General features: G+C 45.0%; 1 protein-coding gene across 1 annotated transcript in view; it reads right to left on the reverse strand.

Annotated features, from left to right (window-relative positions):
* Positions 1 to 18,247, reverse strand: part of ASIC2 (acid sensing ion channel subunit 2) — a 1,018,342-nt gene that overhangs the window by 726,626 nt on the left and 273,469 nt on the right. The gene's annotated exons all lie outside the window — the stretch shown is intronic.

The following is an 18,247-nucleotide window of genomic DNA, read 5'->3' on the forward strand; positions in this document are numbered from 1 at the left end:
GTTTTCAGGCTCTGAATCCAGACTCTTCTCTCCTCTAGCCAGGGGTAGGAGAGCAGTGGGATGGGAGTTTCACTGCAGTCGTACGCCCAGATTCCTCCATGGGAAGCAAAGAAGAAAAAAATGTCACCAGAGACTACTTGCCAGCATGACTAAAATGACATTTTATGCAAGCAATAGTGTGTATGCATGTGTGCACACACGTAGTACAGGGAAAGAGGCAGAGATCTAAAACTTCCAATTTGGGGTTTGAGTCCTTAAGGCGCTTGCTTAAGCAAGTGTGAGCCAGCCATGCATCATTACAAGCAATATCTAATTCATTGATTGAATCCCCATAAATGTCAGCGAACAATGTTGCCATAAAATAATGTCCTTGTAAAAGACCTGGAAGGCTTTTCTTATGGGAATGAGGGCAGAGCAATGCTTCTACCCCAGGCGTGCAGCTGGGAAGAGGGTTAATGAATTCCACAACCTGCTAAGCCAAGGTGGATGGACTCCAGGAGCTCTATTTGCCTGCCCGCTGGGATTCTGTGTGTGCGTGGCCCGCATATGTAGGTATGTGCTTGCATAACCGCTCATGATCTTCTGTGTGCGTCTATATAGGAATCTATGGGGATTCATAAACAGGTATGGGTACACGCGCATTACGCGATGTCTGGGTTGGTGCCTTTGTATACTGATGTAAACGTGTACTCTGAGCTCCTTGGGGACAGAGTCCATAGTTCTTTCTTCTATGGGCTCCCATGGCTAGCACATAGGTGGTTCATAAACGTCAAACAAAATGGAAAAGAAGTACATTTGCATCCGTGAGTCTCTGAGGCCAGCCTTGTTGTGTATCAGATTCAGAGTCGGTGTGGGTTCCATGCTGGGGTGTCGGGTTTGACAATGTAGGTATGCTGCAGGTGTGTTTCTCAGAGAAGGTTTTTTCAGGAGTGTGAGTTGAGTGTGTTCCCCAGAGATACTGGCCATCTCAGGCCTCAGTTCCCCTAACTTCCCAGCTCCCTACCTGGGCTCTGCAGAGGTACCCCAGCCCTAATAGGCTTCCCTCCCTGGCCAGCTCCTGAATTTCCCCAGAACCTGGCCAAGGCAGAGGCACCCTATGGAGCTTCAGTCTCTGGGTTGGTCCCAACTGGAGCATGGGCCCTGCAGGCTGCCACCAGACATCACTTTGTTCCCTGAGTTTTGGCCCTGCAGCTGTGCTCACGGAAAGTCCTGGATTGTAGCTCCTTAGCTCAAACCTGTTCCAGCCCACCCAGCCATATATCCTGACTCTCTTTGTTCTGGTTCCTGAAAAGGTCTTGACTCCACTTGCCCCTCTTTGAAGAACCCAAATTCCTCTGACCCACCTGTGACTCCTTGGGCAACCTTGTCCACTGCTGCCTGGGGAGCTTTGTCCCCAGGCCTGATGGCACAGCCCTGCTCACCTGATGACACCCATGTCATGTGAACTTGCGTCCCTTAGTGATGACGTGAGGTCCGCTCATGACCACTTCCTAAATGAATTGATTTGTCTCTGTTTCCTCCCTTTCCTCTCCTTGCTCTCTAGCTCCATGGAGAGACAGAACACTAGAGCTGGAACTATTCCTAGAATACAGCTACACCAACCCTCTTTACACATGGAGAAACTGAGGCCCAGAAGAGGGATGTGACATTAGTCTATTGAATAAGTTATTGCGCAGAAACTGTATTGAGTGCTTATGAAGTGCTACATCCAGGGCAGGACAGGTAGGTAGGCCATTACAGTCCAGCGTGATGGACGTTATTACACAGAGAAGCACAGGAGTGCGGGAACAGAGAAGAGGGACTCCGACGGGGATGGGGCGGACGGGGGGCTTCCAAAGCAGGTAACGTGTCAATTGTTTCCCAAGTAGGAGCTCACCCAGTGAATGGGGTGAGGGAGTTTGGACAGATGGAGAAGCTTCGAATCTAATGCGTGGCTATAGGCTCCTTTCCAGGGCACCTGCTTCTCGTTTTTAATGTTTCAAAAAGGAGGAGGTAAAGAGGAGTGGAGAGAAAAAAGAGATGAATAACAAAGGTAGAAGCACATGAATTAATGCATGCATGCATGCACGAATGAATGCAACCCACGTTATCAGTGTTCAGTCTGTGCTGGTATTTCATACATGTTTGGGCATTTCATTCTGATCCTGTTACGATCATTTGACAGAAGAGGCAGCTGAAGCTTGGAGAAATAGAATAATTTCTCCTGTCCCGGAAACAGAGGGAAGCAGAATTCAAACCCAGGTCTGCCCGGCTCTGCCACTGCCTTTTCCACTCCACCCTGCTGTCAACTGATGCCAACCTACTTCAGACATCAGGTGAGAAAAGTCAAACGGTGGTATTTCACTAACTCTCTTCTCTTAGTATTGAAAGGGAGGGCGGTCCTTGTCCCCGACCCACCAACCACAGAGGGGGCAGAACCTCCTTCTGCCCGCCTTCCTGCAGCCAAGGCAACGCTTTCCCATCTGCCTAAATTCACATCACTGAATCAAATGGAATCTCTGCCAGGAAGCATATTAATGGGGCCTTTACTAGTCCCCGCATCTGCTGAATCTCCATCCTCACTGGGAGCCAAATGAAGTTTGATTTTTAATTCATCGCACAGTGTCATAAAGCAAACCAGAGATTGCAGCTAATACTCAAACCTTGTCTCTTTCCAGCCTCCGCAGTCCATCTGCCCCATGGCAGGCGTGCTTCACGGACCCGACCTGTAGCCTCATCCCATCCCATCCCCAAAGCAGCAGCCCTGGGATCACCCAGGGGAGCCTTAAGAACAATGATGCCCAGGCTCTGCCCCAGAGGGTCCAATGTCACTGGACTCGGGTCATTGAGATTCTTAGATGTTCTCCATGGGATGCGAGCAGCCAAGGCTGAGCACCTCTAGCTCAGGTTGCACCCTTCCCTGAGGCATTTGGGATTCAGACAGCCTCATGCTTTGAAACACGCTTTTGATACTGGCCCACCCTGACCCTGCTTATGTTTGGAAAATGAATCTTCTGTTTTTCTCTGTTTCAGGGCTCCCCCTATTTCCCCAGACTCTCTAGGGCTGAGGCCTGCCTCGTTCTTGCCATGGTCCTATCCTCTGCATACAGATGGGCTGCATACAGATGTACAACCTGTTCACACATCTTACTAATGCTGTCCTCGGCTGAGTCCTGGATCCCCACCTATCAGGTCAGCCCCCTGCCATCTTGGGGGTAAGTTCCATGAAAGGGAAACAGTACCATTTGGGAGGCAGAAGATCCTTGGTTCAAATTCTAGCCTGGATACTCACTAGCTATGTAACCTCCTGATCGGTGGTTTTCTCACCTGTTAAATTGTTGCTAGAGTTATTTATTTCTGTGCAGCAAACCAACCGAAAACTTCAGGGCTTAAAACAATTGAATTCATTTTAGTTAAGAATCCACAATTTGGGCAGGGCTTGGCAGGAGCAGCCCACCTCTGCTCTACTCAGTGTCAACCGGGGGCAGCTTAAAGGACGGGGCTGGAGCCACCTGAAGCCTTGTTCACCCAGGTGTGTGGAACCTGGGCTGGGAAGACTCAGACAGCCAGGGCTGGGCACTGAAGTTCTCTCTCTCTGTGTGGCCTCTCTCCACGTGGTCTGCCCAGCATGTGGCTCCTGGGTCACCAGATTTTTTATGTGTTGCCTCAGACTCCCAAGGCTTACGTCCAAGAGAGAGCCGGGTGAAGCTGCCTCTTTTATGACCCAGCATCGGCAATCATGTGGCATCCCTTCCCCTCATTCTCTGCATCAAGGCGGTTAAAAGGGTCCCCCTGGATGCCAGGGGTGAGGAAATAGGCTCCTTCTCTTTGTGAGAGTGGAGCAAGGTTCGGGAAGAGCATGTGGAAAGTACTGTCACAGCCACTTTGGGAAAATGCCATCTTCCACAATGGGAATACCAATGCTCTGCTGTAAAACAGACTTATTGTGGTGATTCAGAAACGCATCCCATCATCGGAGAAATGCAAGTCAAAGCTACCATGAGGTGTCACCTCACACCGGTCAGAATGGCCACCATCAAAAAGTCTACAAACAATAAACGCTGGAGAGGGTGTGGAGAAAAGGGAACCCTCCTGCACTGTCGGTGGGAATGTCAATTGGTACAGCCACTACGGAGAACAGTATGGAGGCTCCTTAAAAAACTAAAAAGAGAACTACCATACGACCCAGCAATCCCACTACTGGGCATATACCCTGAGAAAACCATAATTCAAAAAGAGTCACGTACCACAATGTTCACTGCAGCTCTATTTACAATAGCCAGGACATGGAAGCCACCTAAGTGTCCATCGACAGATGAATGGACAAAGAAGATGTGGCACATATATACAATGGAACATTACTCAGCCATAAAAAGAAACGAAATTGAGTTATCTGTAGTGAGGTGGATGGACCTAGAGTCTGTCATACAGAGTGAAGTCAGTCAGAAAGAGAAAAACAAATACCGCATGCTAACACATATATATGGAATCCAAAAAAAAAAAAAAATGGTTCTGATGAACCTAGGGGCAGGACAGGAGTAAAGACTCAGACATAGAGAATGGACTTGAGGATATCGGGAGGGGGAAGGGTAAGCTGGGACGAAGTGAGACAGTGGCATGGACATATATACACTACCAAATGTAAAATAGATAGCCAGCGGGAAGCAGCCGCATAGCACAGGGAGATCAGCTCGGTGCTTTGTGTCCACCTAGAGGGGTGGGATAGGGAGGGTGGGAGGGAGACGCAAGAGGGAGGGGATATGGGGACATATGTATATGTATAGCTGATTCACTTTGTTATACAGCAGAAACTAACACACCATTGTAAAGCAATTATGCTCCAAGAAAGATGTTAAACAAATACATCCTAAACTCTTCACCTAAACGAGCTAGCCTTTATTGTTACTAAGCTCTTTGCATATATCATCTCACTGCGACCTCACAGCACCTCTAGGAAGGAGGTGTTCTTCTCCTCATTTTAGGGAGGTGAGAACTGCGCGGTTCAGAGGGGTTGGGGGGCCAGCCCAGGGCACCCACTGTGAGTGATAGGTTTGGACTTGGAAACTGGGTGGCTCCAGAGCAATGGTCCTCAGCCAGGGTGATTTTTGTCCCCCAGGGATAAAGGCAATTCCTGGTGCCATTTTTGGTTGTCACAATTTGGGACTGGGGGGCTGCTATGGGCCTCTAGTGGGAGAGGTCAGGGATGCCACAAAACATCCTATAAGGCACAGGACTGTCCCCTGCCCCACAATAAGGAATCATCCAGCCTAACATGTCAATAGCACCAAGGCTGAGGACCCCTAATCTAGAGATGATTTTCTTCATCACTACCATATTATTGGCATTTCTTCATGTCAGTGTCTGCCCCCTAATTCCTCTACCATCCCACCATCTTTCCTAGACTAGCCCTTGGTTGATGTTTGTTCTACTGGATTTGGAATTGTTTACAGCACCTAAAACCAGGCATGCCCTCCAAAGCCCTGCTTTGCTCACAGGGTTTGTATCCAGGTCTAGAAGTGAGTGATCTCAGGCTGCCTTATCCCTCGGGGTCTACAAGCCCAGGTTCAGCTGTGCTGGGAGACAAGGCACCATGCTGGTGGGGTAGGAGTTTGTTAGGTTAGGAGAGTTGCGTGCTATTTAAGAAAAGACCTGGAAAAATGCTTTTTGAAGCCTGTGGACTGAGAGTTACTCTTTCCCCAAGAGCTCTTCGTAGAGGGAGTGGGAGATAAGTCTCCAGCTCCAGGAAGGAAGGGGCAACAGTGTTCTTTCACATTTGCGTCAATGTTTGTACAATTCAGTCTGTAGTCAGATATTTTTAAAGCACAACAAATTAACCTTTAGCTTAAAGGTATGCTTTTGTTGCCCTTTCCTCCTCTCTCAGCTGCTCATGGGCAAGCTGCCTAATGAACACAGTTCAGATCCATTAGAGGCTGGGCAGATGCTGGGTCCAGCATGAAGTCAGCCTTTGAGGGCTTTTAGGGAGAGTTAGGAAACTGTGACAGTGGGAGAGGAGATACATTCATTCCAAGACAATAATTGCATTTATGTTCTTTACTGAGAACTCCATTAATTCTGGTTGTGGTCAAGGCCTGGTATGCCAAGGGCACCCTCTGGAATGAAGTTGTCTTCTAATGTGGCTATAACCATGACAAGTGGACTAAACGCAAGCTCAGGCATCACTGCAGTTCCTGAAATTCTAATATGGGGGCTGCCAGGGGAGGCAGGGTTGCAACAGTGTTGGAGTCAAACAAACTTGGCTTTGAATCCTGGACCTGACACTAACCTGCTGTGTGACCTTGGGCAAGTCACTTGACCTCTCTGAGTAACCAAAAGCATCAAACACAATGACACAGAGTAGAAGCTCAATGTACAGACATCACTATTATTGTTCTTAATCCAGTCCTGCAGAAGCTGCAAATCTGATCTGGAAAGAGAAGCTACTGGAGTTCCTAGGGTTGTCATTTGGAAATCTGTATGTCACCTGAGGCTCGGAGCCCTGCCTCTGAAGTCTCTTTGCTGTTCACTTTCCATGGCTACAAACCTGAGACCCTCGTTGGGGGTCACGGTCAGATATGAGGCAATGACATAGACTTGAGCTGCCCATGGTAGGCACATGGGCTACTAAGAACTTGAAATATGGTTGATGTGACTATCTGAATTTTAAATTTTAATTAATTTACATTTAAATTAAAACACTGTTACTAGATTCAGTTATTGGAAGACCTTTAAGTATGCTTGGAACAAGTTGGTATGCAAACCTACTTTTTCAATTGTGACTTTTATGAGACATAAATGCACATCAAGTATTTCCACTGAAAACTGAGATGGCTGTAAGTATAAAACACACACCAGATTTTGAAGACTTAGTATCAATACAAAATCAAATGTAAGCTATCTCGTTAATAATTTTTTTATTGATTACATCTTGACATTGATTACATGTTGAAATATTTTGGATATTTGGGGTTAAATAAAATACATTATTAAAAGTAATTTCACTTGTCTCTTTTTACATCTTCTAAATGTGGCTATTAGAAAATGTAAAATTACATGTATGGCTTGCATTGTATTTCTATTGGCCAGGAGGCTACCCAGACAGGTCTAAAGCTAGACCCCAGGCTGTCTCCAATCTAGGTACAAACAGCTCTGCTTGGAGTTCCACACTGGGGTTTAGAACCAAAGATTCCGGTGAATAAAGCATGTACTTTTGCTGACCTCGTTCCCTTGCCTCGCTGTGTACGTTTCCCATGAGGACCTTTTGGGAAGATATGACTAAGCCGGTCTTGGTGGGATTTGGATGGTCCTGGATCTCTTAGTCAAATGCCATCTCAATATCAACCCTTTAAAAGTTCTCCATCCTCTTATTCACATCAGTTTCCCTTTACTGAATATGTTTCTATTCTCTCACTCCCCCATCTCTCAGATAACTCTGAGACCTCTCAGATATCTAGCTCAATTAGTTTATTGCCTACAAAGAAAAAAAGTTCTCCACTGCTGGTCTAAGATATATCTCCTTTAAGCTCTACAGGAAGTCTTCTTAACCAAGTACTGCCAGATCTGGAGGCCAATCTTTGTCGAGTCTACTCCAGCCTCTCAGCCCTTTACAGAGTTAGGGCTCTGTTCACTTCAACCTCAGGTCCTCTGGGCCGAAGCATCCAGATAGACCCAGGAAACCATGTTTAGGCCTGAGCACAGGGCCATTTCCAGGAAAAGCCTGTGCAGAGAATAAGAAAGGGAGACAGCAGGTGCTACAGCAAGCCAAACAAAGAGCAGAACAGCCAGGCTTGTGTCCCAAGTCTAATTCACCACGAGGCTTGGTGATATTTAACCAAATGTGCAAAGGGATTTAAGATTTCCCCCATTTATCCCCAAGTCAGGTCTAAAACGTATCCATTAGCAAACACATTTCCTCCCCAAGATTACTGACAACTGTTTAGCTTGTCAACTGAAATGCAGTGGCAGCCCTGATTGAGTTCATCTGTGTTCATCATCTAGACGACAAAGATCCTTAGGGGTCACTCATCCAAGCAGCGCCTTTCTCAGCGGGGGAACCCAAAGCCTCCATCTTAAAGGGTGAGCCCCTTTCAGCTCCGAGGTTGTGAGACATTATGGCCCGTCTTCAATTGAGCCAGGAAGGTAGTGAAATGTGGAGGATGCATTGCAGGATTTAGAAAGACACAGTAATGGCTGGGTGAGAACCCTGACTTGACAACATGCTGGCCATGTGTTTCTGACCAAGATGCCTTGACTCTCTAAGCCTCAGTTTCATCCTCTGTAACTGGGAATGATAATACCTACTTCCTGGATTTGTTTGCAAAAACACAGAACCTGACATCGTGTGAATGCTCAATAAATGATAGCCCGATCCTCTGAGCCATGATTCTAATGCCTAGAATGGCTGTTACTGATTGCCTTATGAGCTCCTGAGAAATTTAAAATGTGTGAACTCTCCATCATCTTTTGCTTTATTTCAATAGATCATCGAAGCAAATCCTTCCTGATATCGCACCCTTTTCTTTTTCTAACATTCTTAGTCAGTGAAGACAACTGAACCCCAGTTTTAATGTTATTCCTTGGATTTGTAAGAGGGAAGGAAGGGAGAGAAACTCCAAGTTCCGTACTGATCAACAGCTACGTTCACTCTCGCTCTGAACCTTATCCTCATTAACTTAGACACGAAGAAGCACAGGACAGATACGATGTTTGGGTGGGTACCACTAAGCCAACCAAACAGGCTGTGGTATGGAAATGAGTGGGTATAACCTCTTCATAGGTTTACTCAAAGTTGGGGAAATTCTAAACACCATGCCCTGTATCATGGTGGCCAAAACGTCACTTTCTTGAAACTTTAGGGATCATTCCGCTGCAAGCAACATAAATGAAAGTGGGAAACTTTACACATAAATTTAGTTTTAGATTTTCAACAATGCAATCATCAAACGGGCACGCGCTGGGAAAGTCTGAATTTACTTTTTTTTTTTTTAACATCTTTATTGGGGTATAATTGCTTTACAATGGTGTGTTAGTTTCTGCTTTATAACAAAGTGAATCGGTTATACATATACATATGTTCCCATATCTCCTCCCTCTTGCGTCTCCCTCCCTCCCACCCTCCCTATCCCACCCCTCCAGATGGTCACAAAGCACCGAGCTGATCTCCCTGTGCTATGCGGCTGCTTCCCACTAGCTATCTACCCTACGTTTGTTAGTGTATATATGTCCATGCCACTCTCTCACTTTGTCACAGTTCACCCTTCCCCCTCCCCATATCCTCAAGTCCGTTCTCCAGTAGGTCTGTGTCTTTATTCCTGTCTTACCCCTAGGTTCTTCATGACATTTATTTTCTTAAATTCCACATATATGTGTTAGCATATGGTATTTGTCTTTCTCTTTCTGACTTACTTCACTCTGTATGACAGACTCTAGGTCTATCCAACTCATTACAAATAGCTCAATTTCGTTTCTTTTTATGGCTGAGTAATATTCCATTGTATATATGTGCCACATCTTCTTTATCCATTCATCTGTCGATGGACACCTAGGTTGTTTCCATCTCCGGGCTATTGTAAATAGAGCTGCAGTGAACATTTTGGTACATGACTCTTTTTGAATTTTGGTTTTCTCAGGGTATATGCCCAGTAGTGGGATTGCTGGGTCATGTGGTAGTTCTATTTGTAGTTTTTTAAGGAACCTCCATACTGTTCTCCATAGTGGCTGAACCAATTCACATTCCCACCAGCAGTGCAAGAGTGTTCCCTTTTCTCCACACCCTCTCCAGCATTTATTGTTTGTAGATTTTTTGATGATGGCCATTCTGACCGGTGTGAGATGATACCTCATTGTAGTTTTGATTTGCATTTCCCTAATGATTAATGATGTTGAGCATTCTTTCATGTGTTTGTTGGCAGTCTGTATATCTTCTTTGGAGAAATGTCTATTTAGGTCTTCTGCCCACTTTTGGATTGGGTTGTTTGTTTTTTTGTTATTGAGCTGCATGAGCTGCTTGTAAATTTTGGAGATTAATCCTTTGTCAGTTGCTTCATTCGCAAATATTTTCTCCCATTCTGAATTTACTTTTATCTTCGATGCTCACCTCTGTCGAGAAGTATCTGCACGTACAGGGTCAGCAGTTGGTGGACAGGAGACCCAAGTTCAGTTCCAGATTCTGCCAGCGATTTTCTCCGTGACCTTGGAGAAATGTTGGCTGTGCCTCCTAAAGACACGGGAAGGGAACTAACGTGATCGACCTTTTACTCGCCACTCTGACCAGTGGCAGCAGCATTTGAGAATCCTGCTTCTCATCAAGGCTTCAGGGGTAACTCACTTGCCCAATGATGCAAGGCTAGTAAGTGACCTAGCCAGGCGGGCATTTGAACCCAAGTCTCCCAGCCCCTGAAGCCCATGTCTGTTCTCCTTCGTCATGCTGCATCTGTAGAAGGCAAGTCCACAAGGACCTACACAAATGACCATGGCAATCTGTGGGCCCAGGGAAGGTTGAAAATCACAGAGTCAAGGTAAGTTTTAAAGCAGATGTGTATCTGGAGTCCAGATTCAGATGAGTGCCTCAGAGCCCATGCCCCAGAGAGCCGTGCCTACCTCTCACCCTCCATGGCCTCAACTCAGTGGCCCTCAGTCTGTAGCCATGTCCACAAGTGACAGCAGAGCCATCAGGCTGCTTTGTTTGTCTTATGCTGATGCCAGCGTCTCTTCTCTGACTAGCACTGGCCACGTTTCTTTCTTTGGTTTATTTATATGTCCTTTCTTTTCCTTCATTCACCAAGCTTTTCATCTCTATGTTGCAGGCACCGGACCACAGAGATGAACAACCCATAGTCCCAGGCCTCTGCTGGGTTGGATAGCAGCAGATCCTCTTGACCCTCAATCCACTGTTCTTTCCAGGCGTCAGCACCTAATGTCTTCTTGTTGGCTGTTAAGGACTTCATCACTCATCTAACTCTACCCCATGCCATCAGGTTTGTTCTAGGTCCTTTCTGTTGGTTTATTTGGTCTCTGATCTGTTGTGGCTGCCGTGATATTTACATTCTATGGATGTACCATTCTTCTCCAGGTCTGCCTTCTCCCCCGTCCCCAAAACTAGCTGCAGGAGGTTGAAATTAAGGTGAGTGAGTTGTTCCAAATCCAGGAAGTTGGTTACGAATGAGGACATAGCCCAGGAGAGTGATATGAAAGGTAGAGAAGACATGGAGATTGTGAGGAAATGGCCTGTGGGGACCATTCCTAGATGGGAGAGGGGACAGGGGCATAGGATTCCCCAAACTGGAGGCCTCAGGGCTCCAAACAGACTACCTGAGACAAAGGGTTTTATGTCGGGCCTTGACCGCCCAGGTGGGCCTATGCACCAAGGTTGGGGGCATTCGTTGAGATAGGTAACAGCATATCGTTCACTTTGGGGCCAAGGACTATGGAGAAAGATGTGTGAAAACGTACTGTGAAGAAAGAAATTGAAGAGAAGACTTTCCATGACTTTCCTCTCAGACAGATATCAACAAGTATATAGTTTTTGTTTGAGTTTGCTTGTTTTTTAGAAAAGAGGCAGTGCAGCAGTTAGGGGCACGGGCTGTTTAATCAGATTCAGATCTCAATTCTGCCACTTGTTATTTGACATTGGACAAATCACATAACCTCCTTGAGCCTCCGTTTCTCCATTGGTAGATGAGGATAATAGTGATACCTCGTGGGGTTGTGAACAGCATTGAACAAAATGATATATATAGAAAAAGGAACACAATACCCAGCACACAGTGAGTCCTTCATAAACACTTGCTATTGTCATTATGTCATCCTGGAATTTAGCTAAATCTACCATGTGTCTTATTTTTTTCCATTCCCCCTCTGCATTCGTTGCTTACTTCCCTGCAAAGTATGGCAGTAAAACCTATATAATAAGAAGGGCCCTAGTCTTGACTTTAGAGGCAGAAAGGTGGAGGGATCAACACGGCCCATGAGCAAGGAAGATGGGATAAAAAGAACCCAAAGCAATGAGTGATTTGAGAGAGTTACCTTAAAAGGGGGGTGATCCCCGGGTGTAGTGGGTGGAAGAGAGAAGACACTTGGAATCCCCTCTGGTCAGAGAAGGAGTCTTATGGGAGTAACTATAGTTCCCTCCCTAAAGAAGAACTTGACTGAGGCAACGGCACACCCAGACCAGGAAGATCCTTGGGTTTCCTACAGAACTTCATGCACCTGCCACACTGTTTCTACCCTGCCTCATAGCTAATTAGGGCAGGGAAAAGCTCTTCCCTCCTCTAAAAGCTTCTCAACTTGCTATGTCTGGCAGTTCACCATTGCTTACCCTCATTCTACATCAGTTTCATACTTTCATAATGGGTTTTTGTGAGATTCACAAGCATTTAAAGCTCCAAAAGGTAAAAAGCTAAGGTGCCTTTAAGACTGTCAAATCGAAGGTAAGAACCACGAAAGAAAACTCTGCCTACTGTTTTATCCCTAAAAGCGGCTGTATCTAAATCTATCGGCAAAATGTTTGTAATCCTGAAGATGTACTGTATTGTATTCCTTTAAATAAAAAATTTCTAAGGTGAATTTCAGTTGTTTTCCCCACTTCAGTAATAGACATATTTAATTAAATACTTGAAAGTCCATTTAATTTTTAATTCAAGAAATCATTCATGATAGAGGCAAATTAAACGGCTCAAGAAAAACCTCAAATCCCAATGAAATTCCATTAACTATGTGGATCCTTTCATGGTACATTAACTAATGTTGAATTATGATGGGTCCCTGTAGAGGCACCTATGCAGTCTATCAATTCCCTTTTGGGGAATCCAAGCTTTTAGCTTTTAATGATCAGATGAGATGAGATGAGATCAGATCAGATGAGATTAATACAATGCAGTTATCAAGATTACCTTTTATAATTCACTCCTCAGAAAAAGAACATTGCCTCTGGCCTTCCCTTGAAACTCAGCAGTCCTGCAGAGCTTACATAATTGTGACGCCTCTTAGGATCTCCCAATGGGTTCAAGCATCTACCATCTCCATGGCATGTGATGGAGCGCAGAGAGATATCCCTGTGACTGAGGCATGATTGGGAACTGCTTCTAATCTATTTCTAAAATCAGGGCTACTGCATCTGTCTCCAACCACTCGTCCACCAACCATACGTAGGATCCAGGGATCTCAACTTGGATCTTTTCATAAGGGTCCCCTTTTCCTTTAACAGAGAGAGATTCATGGGGCCAGAGGAACACTGGGGATCATCTAGCTCAATGCCTTCATTTCATCTGTGAGGAAACTGGTCCAGTGAGGGCATTTGGCTCTCCCAGTGTTACAGAGGAAAGGAAGTGTTGCAAGGAGGAAAGGAAGGACTGAGACACAGGTGCCCTACTTCCCTTCAAGTGCCCTTTACATAATACTGTACTACTGCCACGCATCTATGCCCCAAGGATAGTGCAGACTGGATCAGCCCTTATGATTTGATTGTCATGCTCTAGGGGTGGAGTTGGAAAAGGATGGGTTAGAAAAGGAGAGATGTAAAAGGAAAATTTTACTAGCATCTACTTTATTTTAGGCAGGATGGGACACAGCAATATCAGGTATTGATTGGGAACTGCTAGGTCTAGGACTAGGACCACAGGACTAGGTCCTGTTGCAACTCAAGTATCCCTGTGATAAACCTAATGGAGAAACAGAATAAACACACCTGAAGCAATTAGAAGAATACTGTAAGACAATATATAACTAGGTACTAAATTATGCGGCACAGAGAATGGAGAAAGCTTTATGTATTGCAGGAGCCTGGAAGTCTTTGTGGAGGGGGCTGGATACAAAAGTGCCCTTGAATCCTGACAGCATGTGGATTATTGAAGGGATGGAGGGGGTCTTTTCTGTGTGTCATAAATAGCTTGAACGTTTAATGTGGCCCTAGAGTCATACAGCCTTGAAATTTACTGAAACGCTACAAGCTTCAGTTTCCTTTTCTATAAAGTGGGAATAAAGTGATATTATTGGCTGTGGGTTTGCCTAAAAGCAGATAATCACAATTGGAGGAGCCAAGTTGAGCTCACTGCATAAGGAACATAGGACAGGGAGCCAATGACTGCATGTTTTGCTAGCATCTACTTTATTTTAGTTCCATGGGACTAGGTCCTGTTGCAACCCAAACAGCCTTGTCTATTAGACAAGAACCACTGCATAACAACTTACTGCATTCTTCTTTTGTCTGAGGATATTCAGTCCTCAGCTATCCCCTTATCTATATATAAGGTTATATAACTTTGGCTTGCCTTTGGTCTCTTAAGGCTCACCTTAGGGAGTGGGGTAAGGGATTCAAATGATACCATTTGTGTCCCAACATGAAAGGAGTTCAAATCCATCTGGAAACCGGGCTCTTGGGCAGGTGCTTTACTATGACTAAAATATATAAGGAAGAGGTAAGATTGTTGGATGAGACCTCCAAGGAGAAGAACACGTGAATAACTGATGAAAGCTGACTGGCAGCCTCAGTCCTTACTTCTCTTCTGCTGCCTCTTAGCAGGGAATGTGAATGCGGAGGCGACCTTGGCATGAACTGTGAAATGACGCCATAAGAGAGCATAAACTGGCAACAGAGGGTACACCATTATAGTGCTACTTATTTGTGCATTGATGAAAATATTCCTTGTGGTCCCACTTGTGATGTTTCATTGCCCACCCCCACGATATAAGTGAACACACCGCAGGTAACAAACATTCTGAAGATTCTAGTCATCAGACCAGTCTTGGTCATATCTCATCACTCAGGGCTCTCAAGGGGCTTTGGCTACTAAAATTAAGGGAGAAATATTCTAGTAGAGAAAGCACCTACTTTTAGGGTCTTTGTGAGGGCTAAATGAAATAGGGATATAAACTGTCTGTCTTAGAGCCTGGAATATAGTAGGTATGTAAAAAACGGGCATTCCCTTTCCTAGACTGGAGTTTTCTGAGATAGGAATGATGTACTTGAAACCAGGATGAACTGCAAAGACCACGAGCTTCCACAGAGAGTTGGACCCTGCCTGTGACTTCAGGCTACGCATTGAAGAGAAGGGCTTTCCCTGAGACAGATTCCACCTAGACAAGAAAAGGATGGGGTTTGAGGATAAGAAGAGAGTTGATTAGATCCACCTTCGGTTATTATAAAAGAAAAGGTCAGAAACAGTCTGTGTTCACTGCAAATCATGTAAGGAATGGAGTCAGGTACATGGAAAGTAAGTCCATAGTAGGATTCTGGAAACTGACTTTTTTCTTGGTTAGCTTGGGTTCTTGCTATTTGCGTTCACCTCATGAAAAATAGGGGAAAAATCCCCCAAATAAAAAGGTCCCCACTGTATATTTTCAGAGATAGTAGGATGGGGAAATACCTGATATTGCTGTGTCCCATCCTGCCTTACAATCATCTGGAGGAGAGAAACTCCAAACATGCAGAGGAGAGAAAGCATTTTGAATCCCTGGGGTTGCTGGAAAGATAGGAACAGAATGTCGTGTAATTGCTTCGAGGCAGGACAGCACGTTAAACATTTTTACTCAGAAGCTTTTACTGAATTTTAAAATCTATATGAATACAATCATTTTAGAATTAGAAGATATCATATAGCATCAACCTTTTAACCCAAAGCAGAAATATTTTCTCTAGAATCACTGAAAGGGAGAGGGATTTTGCTTAAACATATCCAAAAAAAGAGGATTTCAGCATATTTATAAGCAGCTCTTTTTATAACTGGTTTTTGTTTTTTAAATTTCATCCCACTTGTTATAAAGCTCTTCCTCTATTAAGCTGAAATCCTGTCTCTTCAGATTTTTATCGGCTTATAGCTAAGGTCTACTTACAACACGACGGCTTGTCCAGACTTCTACATCTTCCATCTTGTCATTTCCTGTTGTTAGCGACTTCTTCTAATTGCTTCTCTCGAGTCTTATTTTAAGGGAAGAGGGAGGCAGGATGGCCTTCTTTCCTAGGCATCAATTTCCTGTTCTCCCTTTTGCCCTTTTTCTTCTCAAAGTAAAAACAAAGCCTTTCATCTGTTCTTGGCATGAGTGTGACTGGGAGATGAGTCCCAGTTGGGCCTGAAGACAATCATGTCGCCCGTCCCATCTCTAACAGCTAAGTATCTAGTACTATCATCTTTTCTTACAGCATCTCCCTCATGGTGTGAGAAAACATAATTGCATTTCAGAAGTTAAGTGTTTATGAATTTGTCTGTCCTTTTAAGAAAATACTGATGATCTTGTGTTTACATTTGAGCATAAATTGTGTTGCACCCCTTCTCCCTCCTAGTCTGGAGTTTTGGGGACCTGCTCATTGGCCATTAGATAAGGGAGAACTTTCCCCCCCACAGAGGAGATGGAAATAGGTGTGAAAGTACTACCTGATGATCCCTCCTGGCTGTCTTGTGGATTCAGTGTCATCTCGAGCACAGCCCTGGGAAAGTTCCACAATATCCACTAAGCCCCTGCCTTGGTTCAGGGCTGGTGCTAAGTTCTGGGTTGCCCTGAAGACAAGGACACACTCCCTTCTCTTAAGGGGCTTTTAGTCATTTCTCTTCCTTTGGAAGAGAACGTAACTGGGCAGATTGGTAAAGTTATTATTTTTTTAAATCTTTCTCTGACCCAAGGTAAAAAAAAGAGTTCTGAGGGCTTCCCTGGTGGCGCAGTGGTTGAGAGTCCGCCTGCCGATGCAGGGGACATGGGTTCGTGCCCCGGTCCGGGAGGATCCCACATGCCGCACCGTGGAGCGGCTGGGCCCGTGAGCCATGGCCACTGGGCCTGTGTGTCTGGAGCCTGTCTGTGCTCTGCAGCAGGAGAGGCCACGGCAGTGAGAGGCCCGCATACCGCCAAGGGAAAAAAAAAAGAGTTCTGGGAAGTTTTGGTCAGAGAAATTTCTAGTCACTGATTTAATTCCGGAGCTGTCAGTGTTTTGCATATGCGGGCACTTAGCTCCATTTGCATCCACATCAGACTCCTCCCTGCTGACACCAGGCCTGTCTCTCCCAGGGATCCAGATGTAATTATCCTTTTGCAAGTGCATGGCACACTGTCAGGATTTTGCTCCAGAAGAGAGAAAAGGCCCAGAAACAAGGTTGAAGAGGGGAGAGGGAGGAGGAGGGGGGGGAGAACAAGTCTCCCTGTTCTGTTGACTTGGAACCACTCCTCTTTGAAGCAGCTGCAAACCACCCCTCAATTCCCTTCCCAGCCTCTTTTTTCTGTCCTTTTCCATTTTGCTCTCTCTTTGCTTGTCCCCAAAGCCTTATTGTGGAAGATGGGGGAAAGGGGATAAAAGACATGGTAGTCCACTGTAGTCGACAGAAAGGGATCACTGAAGTTATTTCTTATCATCATCTCAACTCCTCGCCAGATACCTGCTTCTGGACTTAAAAGAGGAAGGAGGATCTACATGGTTGGTTAAGGGTTTTGTTCTTTTATTCTCCCCTCATGTAGACACAACATACTCAAGTTTTGACCCAGATACACTAGCAAAGTGGTACCTAAATATAGCTGGTTTTGTGAGTGGTGGGAGATGGATCCTCCACAGTTCTTGACTTCTCATATCATCAAATAAAATCCAAACACTCGTAGAACCGTGGCCCTGAATCATCAACAGCAAGCGGAGATCTCAGTATGCTAATAGCGTTAAGCTCAATATTAAGCCCCTGGTTGACCAGGAAGCCCAATGAGATGCCTGAGATGCCACCCTCTAGACAATAGCAGTTCAAGACATTGGAGAGCTCCACTGGCAGCAAAATGGGGACTGCAAATCCGGGGCTAAATGCTCTAAAATCACCCTTTGTTTACACCCAGCTAAGCCAACTAATAGACCGTTGCAACGTCCCAAAACTTTAGTATCTGCAAGACATTACCACTGACACACATTACCTTTAGAAAGTGCTATGTTCACGTCTACGATTAACAAAAAAATCTAAAGATGAAGTTAAGTATGTTTTTGCCACATGACCTAGTAACCCCATTTCCAGAATATATTTACTGCAGGTCAATATAGAAATAGATTCCGGAGGATAGATTCTGAAATACATACCAGAGAAATTCTTGTGCGGTTTCTTTCAAAGACCCGCACAACATTTTCTTTGCAGTGTGTTTGACTGTTTTAGTGGGGAATTAGAGCCAACATAGGAATCCATTGTTAGTACATGGACAAGTAAAATATGGTAAATAGATATTAAGAAATACCGTGTAGTGGTTGGAAGAAACTGACATATATATAACATATGTCTCCGTGTGTGTGTGTGTGTGTGTGTGTGTGTGTGTGTGTGTGTGT

This window comes from Monodon monoceros, unplaced genomic scaffold (genome assembly GCF_005190385.1).
Source record: "Monodon monoceros isolate NGI ecotype Baffin Bay Population unplaced genomic scaffold, NGI_Narwhal_1 Super_Scaffold_9, whole genome shotgun sequence".
Classification (NCBI taxonomy): Eukaryota; Metazoa; Chordata; class Mammalia; order Artiodactyla; family Monodontidae; genus Monodon; species Monodon monoceros.